This window comes from Rhineura floridana, chromosome 2 (assembly GCF_030035675.1).
Source record: "Rhineura floridana isolate rRhiFlo1 chromosome 2, rRhiFlo1.hap2, whole genome shotgun sequence".
Lineage (NCBI taxonomy): Eukaryota > Metazoa > Chordata > Lepidosauria > Squamata > Rhineuridae > Rhineura > Rhineura floridana.
In genome coordinates, this window is record NC_084481.1 from 42,653,696 (window position 1) to 42,662,776 (window position 9,081).

At 42.6% G+C, this 9,081-nt stretch overlaps 1 long non-coding RNA gene across 1 annotated transcript; it reads right to left on the reverse strand.

The window, feature by feature from the left end:
- Positions 1–251: 251 nt before the first annotated feature.
- On the reverse strand, positions 252–3,714 carry LOC133376399 (uncharacterized). Its single transcript, XR_009760471.1, has 2 exons — positions 3,611–3,714; positions 252–1,102 (listed from the first exon to the last, which is right to left on the reverse strand). It is a non-coding gene; the product is annotated as an uncharacterized LOC133376399 (long non-coding RNA).
- Between the last annotated feature and the right edge of the window lie 5,367 nt (positions 3,715–9,081).

Genomic DNA, 9,081 nt, shown 5'->3' on the forward strand with positions numbered 1-9,081 from the left:
TTTAACTTTCCTCCATAATTCCTTATGAGGTGGGGTGGGGTGGGGTTTGTCTCTTGCTCCTTCTTAGCTTAAAATAATTAAGAGCTGTCCAAAATGTTGCCTGAAGAGTTCTGAAAAACGCCAGGATTTTTTTTTATTAAAGCAGAGGAACATAGGATTGAAAAAAAAAACTTAAATGGAGCTTTTAACTTGTGTAGTGGGATCATGTCGTGCCCCCTTTAGCAATGGAAATAACACAGCCAAACACAGGGTTTATAGATGAAATAGGGCCACAACTTTATTGAGTAAGGCAAGTAAAGCGGCGTTGGCATGGCAGTAGGGAGGGGAATCTGCTTCATTCTGGCAGCCCATGCTGATGGAATGCTAAGTCAACCAATAAACAGTTGAGAAATACCCTTGGGAGTTAGCCAGCATTAGGCCCAGGTCAGGCATCAACGCAAGGCACCTGTGGCTCTGCTTATTGAACTGTGTGTGTGTGTGAGGGGGATGTTGTGAACTGGATGATGCAATGCCCCTCCCAAGTTAGGGGTTTGGCCATTGAGTACCTCACTGGACCCCTTATAGGGATCCTCATGTTTGATCCTACCCAATGCCATTTCTACCTTAAGTTGTGACGAAGTAAGGTGAATACCTAACAATTGCATAGTGAACCACTGAGGGATAGGTAAAAAAACCCTGCTCAACAGTGGGGCCAGATTAATTGAGAGGAAAAATTCCTATCTGGCCCCGTCAACCAGGGACCCAGTTATAAAACAGCTCAGTTGACCCCCTAAAACCAAGGGTGGGTGGGTGAGAAACTAGAGCATGAAGAAAGAGGGCAGAGCTAGGGAGGCTGGGGACTTTTCAAGGCCTGGGCCTGACTCCATCCCTCTGGCACTCTTGTGGGATTGCTTGGGACTGCAGGCGATCCTGTGACTGCTGGCACAGGTGGGAGGATGAGATCTCCTCCCTTCCATCACTGTCTGGAGATGCGCTCCACTCCACAAAAGGTGCCGTGATCCTCCACTGCTATGCTTTAAAAATAAAAAATAAAATTCCAGAGTTCTTCAGTGTTCAGTAGGCAACATTTTGCATAGCCTCACTTCTTGCAAAGCCCATGGACCTACAGAAACATACAGATATAAGAAAATATAGAGCAATATGGTATAGAACAGGTGTTGGGCACCTTTGGCCCTGCAGATGTTGTTGATTTACAACTCTCATCATCCCTGGTCATTGGCAATGCTTGCTGAGAATGATGGGATTTGCAGTTCAGCAAGATCTGCAGGGCCAAAGGTTCCCTACACCTGGAACAGAAATAAAAGAGCAATATGGGCCTTTTTGGGGCTCTTAATCTGACTCACACTGTAAGAGGGCAAGGACTCCCAAATCACCCTAATTTGCCTTGTTATTGCCTCTCGTCACACAGAGAGCCAGTGGACACCCCTAAAGTATTATAAAGCAAGCTTTGATCTGCAGTCAGAGTATAGCAAAAAGTTAGTTAAAATATTGTGGTACATAGGAAACTGCCTTATTCCAAGTTGGATTGTATGTCCATCTAGTCCACTATGGTCTACTTTGATTGGTGGAAGCCTGCCAGGGTCTCAGGCAGAGGTCTTTTCCATTACCTGCTCCCTGATCCTTTTTACCAGAGGCGCCAAAGATTGAAGCTGCAACCTTCCATATGTGCCCAACCCCGGGGCCACAGTCCCTCCCCAGAACTCTGCCTTTGAGAGAATAGCCAGAACCCCACAAATCGTTTTGAGAATCACTCATTTGCTAACTCGTATTTTGTAGGTATTTACACATGTGGTCCAAGAGACTACACCAGTTTCATTACCAGAAATGACCCTGAATGGGGTTCCAGCTGCAAAGTGGGTGGGCTTTATTTCAGCTTTTGGCTATTTTTCAGGGCCTGAAATACTAAATTAGCTGAAATCCATAATGATAAACAAAGTTGTGGTGGTATTTTTCCTTCTTTCTTTTACTGCTTTCCTTGTGATAGAAAAAAAAACCCTCAGAAGCTTTGGAGGGTGCATATTTAATCCACAAAGTGGGGGCAATATTGTGGTGATGTTGGGCAAAGCAAAAGCACACACATATACATATACACATATCAATAACCCCATGGAGTCAGAAAGAGCCTATAATGTATTGTATTCTTTGCCAACCTGACCCGTGACAGTGGTGGCTCCACATTTGTGGAATGCCCTCCTTGGTGAGGTGCACCTGTCCCCCTCATGATGAACATTCAGGAGGAATTTAAAAACTGTTCATCCAGGCATTCGATGAATGAAATATACTGCTCTCGGCAACCTTGAAATTATCTGCTGTGAAGGTACGTGGATTTAAAAAAAATGTTTTTAGATGTTCTTAATTGTTTAAATGCTTTAAATATGTTATGTATTTTAAAGTGTATTGCTTTCTTACTTTATTGTTTGCCACCCTAGACTCTTTTGGAGGAAGGATGGAAGAGACATTTAATAAACAACATCCACAACAACCTAATGCGCTCCAAGTATTTTGGACAACAATTCCTGTCAGCCTCAGCCAACATGGGTCTGATGGGAGTTGTAGTCCAAAACACCTGGAGTGCACCAGGTTGATGATGGCTGATGCACTCTTTTGTCCCCAGTTTGACAGTTTTAGGTGGAGGAAATTAGATGCTTTTGAATGTGTGTTTTCTGTATTTGGTAATTATGAGGCATGTCTAGAGCGGGGAGGGGGTGATGTTTCACACAATACGCCCTTGGCTCATAGGTTCTTCACCAAATTCTGTTGTGTTCTGCCCCTGAGATGTGCTGCCCTTTCACCAGCCTGAACCATGATGAGTCAATATGAGAATTGCTTGAGAGTGACTCTGCACAAGAAGACTTGCTCTTCAACATACTGTCTCTTGAAGAGAGATGAAGGAAAAGGCGAGAGAAACAACTTAGATGGGAGGGGACGGCTAAAACGGAAACTGTAAGAAGGTGACTGGGAGCAAAGCACTACCCCAGAAAGAAATAGTTACAAATGCTGTGAAGGTGGCCTTGGAATTCTGATTGTTACTTAAAGAGCTGAAAGACTCAAAAGAAGAACAAGGCGGCAGAAACCACTGGGTAGTCTAATAATTTGCACGGTGACAAGTCCAATAACTTTTGCCTACTAAACATTCTCTCTCTAAGTCTCTCCAACAATGATGTTGCCTTTTCCCATTATAGTTTCCCTTCCCTTACAGCTTCTTTTTAGGAGCCAGACAACACAGCATAGGATGGCTTTATGGCTGGTTCTTGCTGTCCCGTTTGAAGTTCCATCTGTGAAGAGTCAGATTCATGATCCTTTGGAGACAGTGCATGCTGCTAGATCAGGTGGGGAACCTCACTCTTGGGGGCCAAATATGGCCCACCAGGCCTCTCTATCTGGCCCTCAGGCCACAGACTCTCCCCCCAAGCTGCACCCATCCACACATTCCTCAAATGCTTTTGCTGTACAAGCTGCTGCACTGCAACATATAGTCACACCAGTTAACAACTATCCATAATGTCAATCTGCCTGATCATGATTAAAGCAAAAATTTAACTGTGCACTTAACTTGAATATCATTAACATGGTACCATAGCTACTTGTAAGGCAAAAGTGCGGGACTTACCTAAATGTGCTTTCCCTTCCCAAAGAATCTTGGTTCAGTTTGTTGCATCAGTTGCCCTATGTCTTGTTACTTTATGGTAATTAATACCATAATTCAGGGCAGAGATGCCTAATAAAGTAATAATAGACTATGTTAGTCAAAATATTATTCCTGTCTCCAGAAGAAAATTACCAGTGGTAAATGTGTAAAGGTTTGGGGGTACTTGTTCTTTTAAATGGGGAAAAATGGAAATATACTTGTCTAATTAAATCACTAATAATAAGATCAAATGGAATTGTTTACTGAAGTTGTAACTATAGGATTGGAGAGTAGAATTGACTCCTCTGATTTATTCCAGTTTAAAAAGAAGAAAAGAAAAACAAGAAATGACAGTCATAATGCGCTGCAGAGGGTGGATATTTATTTGCTCATAAAACTGCAAAATGTAGCTGGTTGGGAAGATTGTAATTTAATTTCATTGCTGTGATCCCTGTTACAGAGCTGATCATTATTATCATTATCCCAGCAATGAAGATTAAAATAAAATAAAATGAAATCATGTAAACATCTTACGCTTCAATAGCAAGCAAAAATAATGTGGAGGATGCCACATAAAACTCACCCCATGTTTATTGTCCTTTAAAAAATGCTTGCTAATGCATCTTATTTTGAAAGAAGTGGCAAATTGTACTATTTGACTTTTACATCCTTATGATTTTAGGCCCCAATCCAGCTTTAGTAATGCACAACCAAGGTGTTAACATATGGCTGCTTATGGGAGAATGGAGCTGGATACGCCCATTAGAAGACTCTCAGAAAACAGCAGCAACCTTGTCCCTGTGGAGAGAGAGCCAGGTCAGCAACAGCAAGGTAAGCTAGCTGTATTGAGGGGAAGCTACCATTTGTGCCACTAAGAATTTCCCTCCCAGTGCAAATAGCAGCTGTAGGGGGCCTGATCTGAATTATGAAACATTCTAGTCCTTTGTTCTTTCTTTGGAAAATTGAATTGCTGTTTTGTCTGGCTGGTAATTTTTAGCAAATCAAATAAGGCTGACAATGTAACAAGAAAACAAGCCCAGTTTTCACAGGAAAACAACAGTCACTTCTGCATTTGTTTTTAGATGAAGCCATGCAAAAACAAGACTAGTAAAACCATAATGTTAATCACATTCAGTTTTACAACAGGAAAATAACAGCAGATTTACATCTTGAAATGTCTTCCTTGAGGTTGCAGGTTGGTCCTTAGCCAAAAGAAAAGTAGTACATCCCTGGGGAGTTTGAAAGCCCATTAAATATATCACAAATATATGACCAAGGGGAAACAGGTAAAGCATCATTTTTAAAAGAATTTGGTTACTTAGCAAAAAAGAAAGAAAATATTATCTTGCTCTGAGAACATGAAAGTCTCGTGTGATTATTGGTGTGTATACATTCAAGCACAGAGGAGAGCCTGGCTGGGAGTCCGGAGTCATTGAGTTATAATCCCTGCTCATGTCTCCTGGGTGTCAAGGGCCAGCTAAAGATCACCCCCACAGTGAGTGGCTCAGGGGTTACGTGCCCTGCCGCCTGTGCAGCCGTGGGCAAGTTGCATAGTCCCAAGGAGCCCAGTTGTCCCCCAACTGGCAGCTGCAGGCAAGGAAGGGGCTGGCTTGTGCAGCTGTGGCAAGCTGAGCAGGCCCTAGCCAGCTGGAGAGGACTAGCCTCACAGGGAGGCAATGGTAAACCCCCTCTGAATACTGCTTTCCATGAACATCCTATTCATAGGGTCACCATAAGTCGGGATCCAGTTGAAGGCAGTCCGTCCATACATTCATTACATAAACCATCTCTGAATTTTCAAGTTCAATATAAATTTCAACACCTAGGTCAGTCCTTTCCGTTGTTTCTTAAATAGGAAGTTGATTCACAGATGAGTCAAATCCAGTCTAAAGGGCTCTGTGGAATTGGGTGGATGGGAGGTGACATTTCCCATGTGCACCCTTCCCTTCAGAGAAAGGCACCAGACAGCTTGCCTCCTGCTAATTTGTAAATAATCTTTCAGAATTCCTATATCGGTTTTGGGTAGGATACCCACTGCAATTTACAATCTTAAAACTATATACCTGTCAATAAATTCATTAAATACAGGATTTCAGAAACAAGGGATTTAAGAATTTCCTGTCTTTGCATTTATATTGTATCCACTTGAGCTGAATATTCATGCTCAGCTGTGGAAGGATGTGGCTCAGTGTAGACCATCTGTTTGCATGTAGAATGTCCCTGGTCCAATCCCTTCAGGTATGGCTGGGAGAGACCCCTATCTGAAATCCTGAGCTAGAGGGACCATACATTGATGACATCTACCTGTGCCTATATGGTAGTGAAAGCGGCAAAGAACGCCTACTTTGCTGCCACCATGGTTTCCTTTACTAGCTGTCCAGTGCAGCTCTTCAGAGTGATTTGGAGGCTACTGGGGGAGTCTCCCTGAACCCCTCAGAGGCTGCTGTGACAAGTTTTCAAGACATTTTGAGGGTGAAGTCATTCAGTTTCAGTGATCTTGATGCCATAGTTGGTGCAGAACCATGTGAGGTGTCCAATGTCACATCTGGCTAGGTTTTATGGGAACAATTCAAGTTGTTGGGGCTTGAGGATGTTGACAAGGTGCTTGCAGTTATGTGTCCAAGTTCAGGCTGTCCCTGTCCCTCGTGGTTAATGAAATGTAGCTGACACAGCATGGCTAGGTCGGTCAAGGTGTGATGAATGGGTTGTTAAGCGTTGGGGTGGTGTCTGCTGCTTTGACATAGGGATAATGAACCCAATAGTCTGTGATAGTTATTGACTGGTTGCTAATACTTTTCTAGGGAAGGTGATTAGAGGGTTGTGGCGGAGCAGCTGCAGGCATTTTTGGATGTAACTGATTATCTCTAGACCCATTTCAGCCTGGGTTCAGACCTGGTTTTGGGACCAAATTGCTCTGGTCACTCTGATAGACAACCTTTATGAGGAGAGGGACAAGGGGAGTGTGACCTCACTTCGTCTGCTTGATCTTGTGGCGTTTGATACCATTGACCATGGTGATTTCCTGGACCAATTCTGTGGGATGGGTGTTTGGAACACTGTTTTACTGTAGCTCTGGTCCAATTTGCAGAGTTGGTTCCAGAGGGTAGCATTGGGGAATACTCTTTGGCCCTTGCCATTTGTTATGGGTGCCTCATGGCACTATTTTGTCCCCAATGCTGTTTAACATCTGTATGAAGCTGTTGGGAACAGTAATTAGGAAACTTGGAGCAAAGCATCATCAGTATACAGAGGCATCTCTCTTTCTCTGTAACACTTGAATTATAAGTGGCCATGCAGGCTCTGGACCAGTGTCTGGGCACAATGGTAGGTTGAATGAAGATCAATAAACTGAGTTTAAATCTTGGCAAGACAGATGCCTTGTGAGTGAGTGGTTCCCATGTCTGGGAGATTACCTGCTACCTATTCTGGACGGTGTGCACTGCTGCTGAAGGAAAAGATGCACAGTGTGCTCCTAACCTCATCAGTCACTTGGGGCACAGGAGGGCTTAGTGGCTAGGAATGCCTTTTTCCAGCTTCGGTTGGAAAGACTGCTATTGCCATTCCTCTTCCACAATATCTTGGCAGTTGTGGTCTTGGCATTGGTAAACTCAAGGCTGGATTTCTGCAATATACCCTACGTGGGGCGTCTGTTGCCCTTAACATGAAAAACACTCCTATGAAATGTTTTATCATTCGGAATAAGTGAAACATTTTTTGAAACAGGGCTTTACTCACTTGTTGGAGAATAATTCTTGTCTATACTGTAGTTCAGGGATGGGGAACCTTTTTGGTGATGGGTCAACATTGATGGGGTGGGGCAACCCACCTGTCAATCCCACTGAATTATGACATCACATGATTGGCAGCTAGGTTGTCCCAATCACCTGTCAAAATCCCAAGGCTGGGAAATAAAGTGCAAGGGGTGTGGCCAGCCTTCTTAACACTTCTCTTTTCCATCTCCAATGTTGGAAGTGGAAAGGAGCTACATGGAGCAGTTTCAAAGAGCAGTGCTGGAAGGGAAAAGCAATTTATATTGAATTGAAACTGCTTCCCCCTTCTTGAGCAAGGTGCACTCCTACCACCCATCAGCTGATGGGCAGTTGGGAGCACTCCTTGCTCCAGCAAACCAACACCTGGGAGCCCACTTTAAGCTCTCAATTATTCCTTTGAAGTCCTGGCTCACAGATGGGGTAGATGAGGCTTCCCCAAAATGGCCTGGCAGGCCAAATCTGGCCCACAGTCGAGGTTCCCCACCTGTACTGTAAACCTATACAACTCTCAAATCCCAGATGCATTTCTGCAACCTAGAAGATGCTGCTATTTTTGTGGGAGACTCATACAGGGCCTTCCTTACTTATGAATTTCTACTTGCCTTCATCTAGAGCCCTGTGATCTAATTTGGAAATACTGGAAGCAGGTATTCTGCATCTGCTGTCCTTTTGCTCAGGTCTACCTTTTCACTTCTCAAACCTCTATTACAAAAACACAATGCTAGAAATATAAGTGCAATCTTAACCATGTCTATTCAGGAGCCCTAATGAATGCAGCAGGGCTTACTCCCACATAAAGGGGGTTAGGAATGTGCTGTAAGGCATGTATACTTTTCAGGCTGCAAACCTAAGTGCGATTACCTGGAAGTCAACTCCACTCAACAGTGGTCAGTGATCTTACACAGGATTTCTCTATAAATTGTATAAATATGCCAAATGCTACAATAAATGATGCATTTTATTCTGTGGAAATAAGTTTAAATTTGATAATAAAGTTCAGTAAGAAACTTCTTGAGGTATAGGAAAAACCTTTCTAGAGATGTATTCAGCATACTGTACTTTTTTTCTTACTAAACATGTCAAATAAATAAGCAACTCTGATTTCAATATTCTCCAACGTTGGTTTTTTCTATACCTTCAAAATTTCTGTAAAGTTTAAATCTCTACCAGTTTTATGTATTCCACTTATTTCCCCCCAAATTATGTTCTATGAATTTAACATTGTCAAGTACCTCATTGCCCGTCCATTTTACTTTATCATTTTTATAGGACTCTTTTCAGATTTAAAGTTTAAAAAGACACCTGAAACATTTAAAATACTCAAGATCCTCAAGTCTATTTTTACAAGGTTTTTCAAGGTGTTTAAACTTTTTTAAACACCTCTGTCATTTGATGTACTATGCTAGCAAAACACATTCCAAGCTGTTCAGGGGATTGGTAAAGAAGCACACAGAATTTGTTGTAACTTGATTGTCAGGAAAATACTCTAATTAGAACTGTTCTCATGCCAATTTTTGTCAGCCTGCCTATGCAGTCCCCAAATCAGTTATCACTTAACATGGCTAATGCGTCTCCCCTGAAATGGGAAGAGTAGTTTTGTTCAGAATTGTGGATTAAAAATCTAGGTTTTTAAAAACAATTTTTTCTATACTCCTTTTCCAAGGTAGAGTTTAACAACAGAAC